The 12,951-nt window shown below is 41.4% G+C and overlaps 1 protein-coding gene across 1 annotated transcript in view; it reads right to left on the minus strand.

The window, feature by feature from the left end:
* TLK1 (tousled like kinase 1) overlaps positions 1-12,951 on the minus strand; it is a 72,150-nt gene that overhangs the window by 35,846 nt on the left and 23,353 nt on the right. The window lies entirely within an intron of this gene.

Raw genomic sequence — 12,951 nt, forward strand, 5'->3', positions numbered from 1 at the left:
CATCCCATTTCTACAGTGAGAGAAATTTGCATTTTGTATTGTGCCACTCAGGCATGATATCTGTAAAAATATCAACTCCCCCCCCCCAAAGAACAAATCCAAGTCAGACCTCAAAAAGCTGAAGAAGCTATTTTGTGTAATGCACACTAGAGTAGCTTTCTACAGAGAATAAAGGCACAGATGCTCTAATGAAATTTAAATTAGGAATCTTTTAAAAATGAGGTGTAATACAAAAGGGGATAATAACAACTGTTTACAGGAATCTCCACTTCAGAGATTTTATGAAAACTAATGCGGAAGCATTAGAGGATATGTTAACATAACAGCACCTCACCTGACAAAGGCCAAATTCAGCGCAAGACATGAGATAAATCCTGGGTTATGTGTAGGAACAATTCCAGAGCATCATACAACTCAGGTTCATGAGAATCTCTGCTTCCATCATAACAACAAGCATTTAGCTCTTATGATTATGAAAGTATGCTTGAAAATGTGTAGAAAGATCTGAATGCTGCAGGAATAGCTGAGCAATACACCCAACAATGGAGGTAGGGTTCAGCACCCTACACTGCTTTTACCTTGCTGCAACAAAATTATGCATAAGAAATTATGCAAATTTTGCCCAATTAGCATAAGTTTTAAAAGACAGATTTTTTTCTTGATACATCATTTGAAGTGATGTGCATAATTTTAATTGTGAGTACATAAAGAATACAGTCCAGAAAACTAATGAAAAGTTTGCTTTGAAACTTTGAGGACTGAGTTATGAATTCACAGAAAATTACTAGCAGACAACATGAATAATGCAGAACAGTACCGTACCTTCCTAAAGAACAGTACTAATCATGATTTGTCTGAAGTTATTACCGTATATACTCGGGTATAAGCCGACCCGAGTATAAGCCGACCCCCCAAATTTGAGGTCAGAAAAGGGAATTTCTTATTGACCCGCGTATAAGCCGAGGGTCAATAAGAAATTCCCTTTACCGGCAATGCTGCGCTCTAAAATGGCGGCCGCCATTTTAGAGCGCAGGGCCCCTGCCCCAGGTCGCCCTCCCGCCGGCCTCCCAGGCCCTCCCGCCCCACCCCACCCCACCCCAACGCCATCCAAGGGGGGGAGGGGGAAGAGCCCCTGAACCCCCTACTTACCGGGAGATGCGGCGAATCGGCGGTGCGGCCTTCCTGGGCCGGCAGGAGGCCTTTCCAGGCCCCTGCCGGCCAGAGGAAGGCGCTTGGGCGCGTGGGTGGCGGCGGCGCAGCCGGCAGGGGCTCCTGCCGGCCCAGGAAGGTCCCTACCGACAGAAGAAAGGCGCCCAGGCGCCTGGGCGGCGGCGGAGCAGCCAGCAGACACCTCCTGCCGGCCCCTCCAGGCCCCTGCCGGCAGGAGAAAGGCTCCCTGCCGCCTGGGCGGCGGCAGAGCAGCCGGCAGGAACCTCCTGCCGGCCCCTCCAGGCCCCTGCCGGCAGGAGAAAGGCTCCCGGGCGAGGCTGCGAGCGGTAAGTTCCTCCCTCCTCCCCTCTCCCTCCTCCCCCCTCTCCTCTCCTACCGTATTGACCCGTGTATAAGCCGAGTTCGGCTTTTTCAGCCCTTTTTTTGGGCTGAAAAACTCGGCTTATACACGAGTATATACGGTAAAATGTCTTCTATATATTTCAGTAGATGTAGAACATATAAAGGCTTACTTTACAGAAATGTTCTAAATTCCATATGATAAAAAATGCACATACATGTACTTGGGGTTTAGTAAAGTTACATTCTGCACACTAAATACAATACTTTATTTCATACTTCTAAAACCAACATACCTACAAAACTAGCACCATTCTTATTAAATATAGCTGTACTTGATGCAGTATAGGTTAAAAAATCTTAACATCTATCATTTTTAAAGATACACATGCAAAGCACATTCATTTCTAATTGTGTATTATCTCACTATTTTGAAATTCAGCATTATGCTACCTCAAGAATCAAACAGGAAGGAGATGATAAATGCTACTAAGTAATATTGTCGAAGGCTTTCATGGTCAGAGTTCATTGGTTCTTGTGGGTTATCCGGGCTGTGTAACCGTGGTCTTGGTATTTTCTTTCCTGACGTTTCGCCAGCAGCTGTGGCAGGCATCTTCAGAGGAGTAACACTGAAGGACAGTGTCTCTCAGTGTCAAGTGTGTAGGAAGAATAATATATAGCCAGAAAGGGGTTGGGTTGAGCTGAATCATTGTCCTGCAAAAAGTATCAAAGGTAATGTGCTAATCATTGTGCTGTAAGTATCAAGATAATGTGCTAATGAGGGTGTGGTATGTTAATATGGATACAATGGTTGCTGCTGGCGAAACGTCAGGAAAGAAAATTACCAAGACCACGGTTACACAGCCTGGATACCCCACAAGAAACAATGCTACTAAGTAACTTGCACAAAGGAATTAGCACTACATTTGCAAATACCTGGTTTTATTTAAAAGATAGCTACCTTGCCTTCTAAGATTAGGTCAAATTAGCTTAATGCTATAGTTATATTTAAAACCACTACTATATCATGAACAGATTAAAAACCACAATATCATAAAAACCCCAAACTGCATAAAATCAGCAGCAATTAAACGCCAGCTTACTCCCTAAAAAGCACTCACCTAAAAAGCCCATTTCATAAACTAACTGCTAAGAGTTGTTTCATAAAACCTACTTAAACATCACTGCTAATTAAAACCATTTAAAACAATGCTAATCAATTACAAAATTGTGGCTGCGCTTAGTAGTCAACTTTATTTTATTTAAGCTATACTGGACACCATAGCGCCTCTTTAGTAAATGACTAAGAAAAATCTCTAATTGTTGGTGTTGTACCTCTCATGACATGTCTCTTAAACATTTGCTTTGGGCCTGTCCAGCTATTTGGTCTTTTTAGGAGGGAGTAATTACTGACCTGGATGGCCGAGGCTAGCCTAATCTCTTCGGATCTCAGAAGCTAAGCAGGGTCAGCCCTGGTTAGTATTTGGATGGGAGACCACCAAGGAATACCAGGGTTACTATACAGAGGAAGGCACTGGCAAACCACCTCTTGTTAGTCTCTTGTCTTGAAAACCCCATAAGGTGTCTCCATAAATCGGCTGCGACTTGACGGCACTTTACACACACACAATTACTTATATGCCCTGACCTGGATGGCCCAGGCTAGCCTGATCTCGTCAGATCTCAGAAGCTAAGCAGGGTCAGCCCTGGTTAGTATTTGGATGGGAGACCACCAAGGAATACCAGGGTTGCTGTGCAGAGGAAGGTACTGGCAAACCACCTCTGTTAGTCTCTTGCCATGAAAACTCCAAAAGGGGTTGCCATAAGTCGGCTGCGACTTGACACCACTTTATACACACACACAATTACTCATATAATTTTTAATTAGAATATTCATTGATTTTTGAGGATGCTTATGTACTTTTACACTTTTTTGCCTGTCTCCTGGAGACTAACTGATGGTCAAGGAAACTGGACCATCTGTGCTATTACTGTTGCTAAAAGACTTACAACATCGGAAAGAAAAATGCCCACCTCCAGTAATCCAATGAGGACTTTACAACCTCATCAACATTTGAATGTATTGCATATAGACAACAAATGAGCATGGCCATATTTTTACATATTTGGAAACCTTTTAAGAGGCGTACCAGTAGACTTTCCACCATTGTGGTTATATTTTTTATTTCTGGTTGGGGATATGACTTATAATAAAATTAATTTTAAAAGCTTTCTTTTCTGCTAGCCAGCTGTAAAGTCCACTCCTACCACATTTTCACTTGTGTAACAAGTGTTTTCCAAAACTTTTTAGAGGCGTGCCAGTAGACTTTCCACCATTGTGGTTATATTTTTTATTTCTGGTTGGGGATATGACTTATAATAAAATTAATTTTAAAAGCTTTCTTTTCTGCTAGCCAGCTGTAAAGTCCACTCCTACCACATTTTCACTTGTAACAATCAGAATTTACTTGTGTAACGGTGTTTTCCAAAACTAATAAGAGTTTTAGTTTCAAGTGCCATTTTTCCAAATTAACTGGAAGGGGCAACACAGCTTAGTAGCTGAACATATGCTTTGCATGCAGAAACCTCCCACGTTTTTGTAGCTGGTAAGGAAATGATTTGTCAATAAAATCCTCAGGCACACTGCTCAGAGCAGCCAATGGTGGGCTGGCTGGAGCCATTGTCTGACACAGTAGAAGGAAGCTTCAGACGTTTGGGGCTGCAAACCTGTGCACAGTTACTTGGGAATAAATCCCATTAAACCTAGCAGGACTTACTTCTGAGTGAACATTGAGAGCCACTGTGGAGCAGCGTCGAACTAGGGTTCAGGAGATCTAGGTTTGAATCCCCACTCTGCCATGGAAGTTTTCTGGGTGGCCTCGAGCCACTCAATCACCCTCAGCCTAACCTACCTTACAGGGTTGTTGTAAGCATATAACTAGTAATCACTTATTGTTATCTAATCTATATATTGATGGACAAACAAAAATATATTCAAGGCGTATATGGAGCATCATTAAAGGAGATGTTGGAACAGAAGAAAGTCTGTCTTAAGTATGAAAGTGGGATAGGGTCAAAAGGCTGAAGCTCCTGAGAGATTACAAATGATGCGATAATAAATGGACTAAACCCCCTGAAATATCATGAGTGTGGTGAGAATAAACAGCAAGAAATAATGTGTCAATTAATAAGATGAAAGGCTATGGCCAGTTGGCTAAACGCAGAAAGGTTTATTGAGTTATAATGGAAGACCAAGCAGACCAGAAGGTTGAAAGAAGGAGTGGAGCTACGGGGCCAACATGAGATGGTGAGCCAAGTTCAATTGATGGAAAATGGGAAGTTCTCTAAGGCCGACAAACACCTTGAAACACTACATAAGGCTCAGAGAATATGAAGCAAGTTAGAGGATTCTACCACGTCAACCAAACACAACTGGTGCACTAATTACTCCCTGTGTCTCCTGCTCTAGCTGGATAACCAGTGTTTACTTACCGGGCGGGTTCCTTCTACTCTGAGGTAAGGAGGGTATCTTGCCCACCCAAGATGGAGTAAGATCAATGATGAAAAAGACAGAAAAGTTGAGATCTAGTTGCAGAGGTTGCTCAGCACGTTTAACAGGCAAAGTTCAGCAATCAGGTTATAGAACAATCTCAAATCAATTTGAGATTACAAAAAAGGGGGAGAAGGATGACTTTGGACAATTTAGTGATCTTCTATTGTCCTTCTATTGCCTTTCCCTCTGTTCCGTTTAACTCATTGGCACCTGTTCTGTTTTTCTAGTTCAGTATGCTTTCTGGTTCCTTCCTGTCTCACTGTAGCTTGGAAAGCCTTCGAACTGAGGAGGAGTGGGCGATTCCCTCCCAGGTGACAGGAAGTTGAAGATTGATTCCTGCCTCCCTGAGCAACCAGTGGGAATCACCCAAGTTGCAAGATGCCCTCCTCCTCAGAATGAGAAGGGATGCTTTTTGTAATGGTACTGCACTTTCTCTCTGTCTCCTCTTTCTGACTGAAATGGTATCAGGACAAGAGGGAAGTAGAAAGGAGCTCCAGACAGTTAGAGTTCAGTGGGGACACAGAACAGCTTCTGGCTGAAAATGAAAGTAAAATCAGCTGCAGGCCTAGAGCTGCAACTATCTTAAAGGCACAGTGCAACAAATTATTCACCTTAAAAGGCAAGTGCCAGGAAAAAACATGGCCTCACCACTAGCAACTCAGTGAGTGCTTTTGCAGAACACTGATAGTTACAACACTTAAGTCTACTAATGGCCTTTTAGCATGTACATACGTCATACAGAACATTATTCAGTTGGCTAAAGCATGACAGACTACTTTAGTTGCGAATGGAACTATTTTCCCTACAACAGATGCTTTACTTTTTCTTTCATACAGATTCAGATACTATAACCCAGTTAAACAAAAAACACTAGGTTCTAAGCTTAACAGAGCTAAATCTATTTAAATCCAAATAATAGGACTTGAATTTGTTATGGATTTGATCCTTGATTGCCATCATTATTTTGCAGGAAAGTGATTTGCAAATGTTAGCTATTTTGTTCCAGAATTAATCAACGCTGTCAAGACACAAAAGCAGAGGATACACAAAGTTTTTGCATAAGAATCAAGCACAGCAAGCTGGACTACAAAAAATGAATGTTAACCCTCACTGATGAAAAATTCAGCATCTCTGAACCTCCACAACAAAGCCATAAGGAGAAAGAGTGGAAGCCAAATACTGAGTGTGTACCCTACCAGTTTATGAAATCGGCATGCCAGGAGAAAGGATCCGGTGCTAGATGTGTGAGTGGCATAATCCATAGAGGCTACAGACCTACATGTGATCAGAAAGAGCTCTGAACATTGTGCAGTTTCATGAGCATATAGCCACCATGCCCCATGCCATAAGAGGTTTCTGAAACTATTTTAAAGTTCTGCACCCCATAAAAATTCTCAGCTCAAGACTTTCAGAATCAGCTCACAAAGCAAACAAAGTACGGATGAGTTGCCTGGCTAAGGTGACTTACAATAAAGAGATTTTAAGGGGGGAAAGTCATCCTTCCATTCTGCACAACTGCAAACAGTGCCAGAAACATAATTGCCTTAGAAAGATGTATCTGTTGGATTGAGCTGCAAGTATCTCAAAAATGCCACAAAACACAACTTAATCCTAATTTACTGAAGAATAAGATTGCAGAACACTGAGGCAGTAGAATGGAATATACCACCTCAGACCGCAGGTGATGAATTCTAGATCTGAATGTTTCTTTACATACAGATTTCCATGCAGTCACAAAGACAGTACCAGCAGGGGAGAAAGCTTCTACTTCTCACTCTTTTGCTTGCTGTGCTGGTTTTCTATATGTCACTTGGTCGGGCCGGGCCATGCCTCGCCAGTCCAGATTGAGCGTGGGGAGGGTGGCTGCCTCAGTTGGCTCACGGTCCGGATAAGAGCTCTCAAGGGGCCGGATCTGGCCCCCGGGTCTTATGTTTGACACCCTTGCTCTAGCTGCATTTTGAAGTGGTAGAGCCCACTGTACCACCTCAGCATTCTACTACCTTATTTTCACCTCATTCTTTTGCATGAGTAAATCAGCTTTAAGCCTTCTTGCTGTAACAGCGAGTAAAGCTGGTTATGAGGACTCAGAACTGTCATATGCTCAACTCAATGCAGACTGCCCATTCCAGAAAATGCTGTCCTCTCCTTAGGCCAACCTGCCTATTTATACTAATTCAGAGCTGTTTCAAATGTTTTTCCCCTCCAACAAGGCAACCAATTTCTGTCAACAAAAAAGCATTCACAGTAATAAAGGAACAACATCAAGAGTGCTATTTCCAGAATGTTACAGATCAAGAAGCTATCATAAGTGACACTTGCGCCATCATATATATTTTTCCACGCCAAGATTACTGTCCTGCCAGGGGGGAAAACGTAACAATGAATCCCAAGTTTAGTATTCCAGTAAGTAAAATGAAATTTTGAAATTTACCCCAAGTGCATGTAGAGATGGGTTTCCCCCTCTTATCAGTTCTCTTATTACCTTTTTTGTCTTTGCTGCACTCCGGCTAGCAAGAATTAATTAGTAGAGACTGACAGTCTTGTTTGATATAACAAAGGATGGCTCAAAAAACATTAGCAGCTAATTACTACCCACTGTCAATAAGAACATAAGGCTGCATCAAGCCAATCAATATTGTCTGAACTATTGACTCCATCTTGATGGAAGCTAAGCCTAACAGATCTTGCCTTGTTAGTTCTTTTATTTTTCTACATGCATGTACATATACAGTACAACAGGCTAACCATTCTGCTTTCAGCACTGTTTTTCATCCCTTGTTTCTGCACCAAAGGGCATACAAATGGCTTTCGTTATCTCCTATTTAGTCAGCAAGTTATCCTACAGAGATCTGTCCCAACATAATGCACATGTTTTTCCTACTACTTTTTTTGTTTGTTAAAACAGCTCCAGAAGACATAAAAGTTGGATCAGGTGATATGACAACTCTCAATCAGGATCCAGAACGGAACACTGGACACTCACCATTGTGTGTGTGTAAAGTGCAGTCAAGTCGCAGCCGACTTATGGCGACGTCTTTTGGGTAGTACCCAGTATTCAAAAAGTTGCCCTCAAGTTTCATTTATTAGGAACACTCACCACTAGGGTTCCTAATAAATGAAACTTGAGGGCAACTTTTTGAATACTGGGTACTAGCTTTCCCATCAACCTCTTAGAGACAGGAAGTTAGCAGCAATCTTTATCTCCTTCCCTTCAGTTTGAAGACTTCTGTAGCCCTATGCGGGGGGGGGGGGGGGGAGAAGCTACACCCAAAAAGACCATGTGCCAACCCAGACAGCAATGTATTTGGAATAACCAGAGGAAACAATTATACACAGAAGAGAAATAATAGATAAAGTTACCAGTTGGAGCCCTGGATCCTTCAGGTAAACAGAATATCCCCTCTTAAACCAGGACAGGTAGATACATTACCAGATAGAACGAACCCTCAACAATACACTTCCAATATTCTTGTGCAAAGATGTAAAATTTCCAGAAATGCTGAAGCCATGGGGAAAGGCTATTTTTCAATTTTTTTCCTCCAGAAAAAAAGGAAGGAAATTGAAATATATACAATATTTACTCCCCTTATCACACCTAATCCAATTTTGCTGTTTTAACAACATTCACAAGGATCACCTGTAATTTAGTTCACATATAAAATTATATTAATTGGCATATTTATGAGATTTAATATTTATGAATAATTTATTTCATATTTATGAAATTTAAAATATGATACCCTCCTTTTCTGCAAGCAAAATTGCACCCTATGCTATTTTAGCACATTTCACTCATCCAAAAAGAAAAAAAAATGAATTCCACAGTTATTTCAGTGTTCTTCCAGATTTCCTACCTTTTCCATTGGGAAAAGTGAATGCTGTAAATTGAGTGAGCAATTTTCATTCGTTCTCAAAGGGGTGTGTGTGTTTTTCAGTGCTCCCCAAAATTTCTACCTGAAAATTTGATTTAAAAAAAATCCTCAGACTTTCATGCAAAACCTCGCCTTTAAAAGCATTTCACATGTTACAAACACTTCAAAGTATTTTTTCAGTGCTCCCTCAAATTTTCCATCAGATAAGATATAATTATTTTGATTTACAGAAGACAGCCATTTTTGTAAAACATATATGCAATACCCTGCAGGGATTCAAGGTCCACCCATTATTCTCCTTGAGCTGAACAGGCTTGGGACAGAAAGAAGGTAGGCTGATCTCCTGCTTGCTGCAAAAAGAAGAATTAACTTTAAGGATGAAAGCTGAACCCAAGTCAAAAGGCCACAAACACGCAGAAGCCTGTATGAACAGAAAGAGCACTGAGCTCTTCCAGTCTCCAACTGAAGTTAACTGCCACTAAGTACAGCATTTTAAGAATCAAATGTTCCAAGGACACTTCTTGTAGGTGCTCAAATGCAGGCTTAGTTAGTGCCTGCAAGATGATTTGCAACTTCCAGAACAGAGACAGTGATGATCAGCTGGATGGCCCAAAAATGAAGCTCCACAAAGAAACAATTTAATGTGTGGGTGTCTGAAGACAGGCACACCATTAATCCTCGGAACAACTGATACAAGACCTGCCACTTGCTGGTGAAGAGTGTTAGGGTGAAGCCCCTAAGCAGGGCATTCTGTAGGTGCTGAGGATACTGAACGGGCATCTCCTTGAATCAGAAATGCTGACCAATGAATGTAGAATGGGGAAATCACCTGTAGGAAGGAAGAATTAGCCCATGCAGGTAAACTGCTGGCAAGCCTACTGACACCGCGTGGTCCCTGAGAAGTAGGACTTCTGCTGAACTTTCATTCTTGAATGGTTCTTCTCTGAGACACTGTCCTTCAGTGTTACTCCTCTGAAGATGCCTGCCACAGCTGCTGGCGAAACGTCAGGAAAGAAAATACCAAGACCACGGTCACACAGCCCGGATAACCTACAAGAACCAATGAACTCTGACTGTGAAAGCCTTCGACAATATTTCATTTTGAACTTCCTGTATTTGACAAAATGGTTGTTAAATTACTGAAGCTGTCTATTCGGGAGCACTGCCACTTCCACTGCAGTACAGAGCCGTTTTGCCCGCATCTTGAGGATGACTGCAGTCATCTGATACCCCTCTGACTATGTTCAGTTGGATTTTGGGCATTTTCCCTTGGGACAGCTGACTTCCATCACTTAACACAATCTGGCTGTGGAAGGCCCCTCAAATTCAAATGGGATTTGATATGTAACATGGTGCTCTATCTATGTAGCATGCTCTATCTAAAGAACATAAACACATTAATTATGTGGTACTTCAAATCCTGGCCACTGTCCAGTAGGTAGCAAACACAGTTTTCCATGCCAGCAGTTTACATACTCTTTCACAGATGTCATAATAAAGAAGATATATTCTAAATGCAGTGCTCAAACTTTGCAATCTGAATGTAATACTGTTGATTATCATAAACAAGCTGCCTTTTTTAAAAGTCAAGATGTATGAATCCATATGCCAACATGGCTCTGCCATAATAATTTTTGTTACCTTTTGTATTTGTTTTGTTCTGTTCCCTGCCCTTCCCCATAGGATCTCAGGGCAGATACATAGACCCCCCTCCCCCATTTTATCCTCACATCTCTTCAAGATAGGTTAGGGAAGCTGAGACTGACTGGCCTGAAGTATTTCCATGAGTTTCATTGCTGAATGGAGACTTGAACATGATCTTCCTGGTCCTAGTCCAAACATTCTATCCCATACACCATACTGGCAATATATTGCCTTACTTATCATGCAATTTTATGCAGTTACTCAATTTATGTGGGATTAGATTGGAGTAACTGTGCATTGAATGGTTTTTCATGCACGGGCTGTTTCCATCACTTTCAACCCCCAACTACTTCATGGCTTTGTTTTCATTATGCACATTTTCTTCAACCTTTTGAAGTTGCCTCGCTTCTCTCCTCACATTTTCCTCATGTTTTCTTGATGCTGTTTTAGTTCGAGTTTAAAGTCTGTTTTGATCTCAAATCTAAAGCTGGTCCTGTGCATACTTGTCAATTAAAATTTTCATCCCTATACCCATTCTCGCTTCTCCCTCCTACTTGTCTTTCTCTCTCATCCAACCCCTTCCCTTGAAGACATCTTCTTTTTGCGAGTGCAGGACTAGCAAGAGAATGCTGGGATACTATGAGGCTGCTTATTTGTTCAGTTTCACAGTGAGTGTTGGTCAGTTTCAGACCTCAGCCTGATGGAGCAGAGCCAGGCTGATTTGCTGCCCTTCCCTTATATGCGCCCTCCTTAAGATAGGCATGAAAACCATTTTTTTTTTTTTTTGCAAGGGCAGGACTAGCTATATAATGCTGGAATAATCACGGCTGTGCGGCTGCTTCTTTCTCCAGTCTCCATTTAATGTCCTCTTCAACCCCCTCCCCCCCCTATGGGGGACTATTCGGCCCAGTTAAAATGAAAGAATTTTACCATGGGGTTGGTGACATATTTAAACAACAATAACACTACAGCCAATTACAAAGCAGTATTTGCAGGGGGTTCTCACACATAACAACATTGGTGACGACTACCCCTTGGTTCACCCGTTCTGCATTTTCACTGGCGCATGCAGAAATTTACTCCAAGTAATCCCAAGTACTCCAGGAATTTGTTCAGGGGGAAAAGCCCCTGTGCAGAGCGATTTCAGAATTCAACTGCAAATACTGTGCATCGAGAGAGCAGCATATCCAACGGAAACAACCCGTACATAAAAGGCCATAGACTCCCAACAGACCTTCATTAGCTAGAGTCAAAGTTGAAAATCCAATGTCTTGGACATGTGCTCAACTCACAAGCTTCAATACACCTTGCATTAAAACTTTCATTAAAAAACAAAACAAAAATCCATTACAATTACTCAAGGATTAACATACATGTTTCAGAATCATCCTCAGAGTACAGCCACAGGACTCCCCTTCACACTGGGCTTCCCTGCTCAAGTGTCCATAATCTTCCTCCCAGAGAGTTTGTGCTTTCCTCCACAGCATTTAAGATTTCTATAAATACAGCCCCTATAAAATGGAAGACCAAAGCTACGTACTGAATGAATTTATTTGCGGTCAAAGACCAATAAATACATACTGTATATAATAACCAACACACAACATAATATCATAAAATAAATATAAAAACATATCAAATAGAGCAGATCACAGCATGGTGGTTTAACTATAAATTCTTTCTTACACATAAAACAGTCATCAGGATCATCTGCTATTAGGCTACAGTAGACCAAGCTCGTCATTATCTACGTCTTTAGTTTTTATCCTACTTCAAGCTTTAATCGCCGCAACACAGTATTTAGCAACCTGTCTTGTAAATAGAGGGGTTTTGTCTGTCAATAATTTTTCAAGTCTATATTTATTAGAATGGCCAGGTAAACTAACTACTAATGGGGATATAATAACAAGTCAAAACTGATTGAAATAAAATGTGCTGCCTAGTCTCAACTTCTTCCAAGTTCACATGGACAAATCCTCGCCTCGAATGGAATCTTATGGTATTTACCTTTAGTTAGGGGGGAGGGTAGTACTGCGCATCTAGCTAGTTATTCTTGTTACAAAACTGTAAATACATGTGTGTGTGTGTGTGTGTTAAGTGCCGTCAAGTTGCTTCCGACTCATGGCGACCCTATGAATGAAAGTCCTCCAAAATGTCCTATCTTTGACAGCCTTGCTCAGATCTTGCAAATTGAAGGCTGTGACTTCCTTTATTGAGTCAATCCATCTATGTAAATAGTTTAGATGTAAATACATAGTCAATATGTAAAATAACCTACAGTATTTAAAAGTACATACAATTTTCCATGCCCTGACCTGGATGGCCCAGGCTAGACTGATCTTGTCAGATCTCAGAAGCTAAGTCGGGTCAGCC

Source organism: Euleptes europaea, chromosome 15 (genome assembly GCF_029931775.1).
Source record: "Euleptes europaea isolate rEulEur1 chromosome 15, rEulEur1.hap1, whole genome shotgun sequence".
NCBI lineage: Eukaryota > Metazoa > Chordata > Lepidosauria > Squamata > Sphaerodactylidae > Euleptes > Euleptes europaea.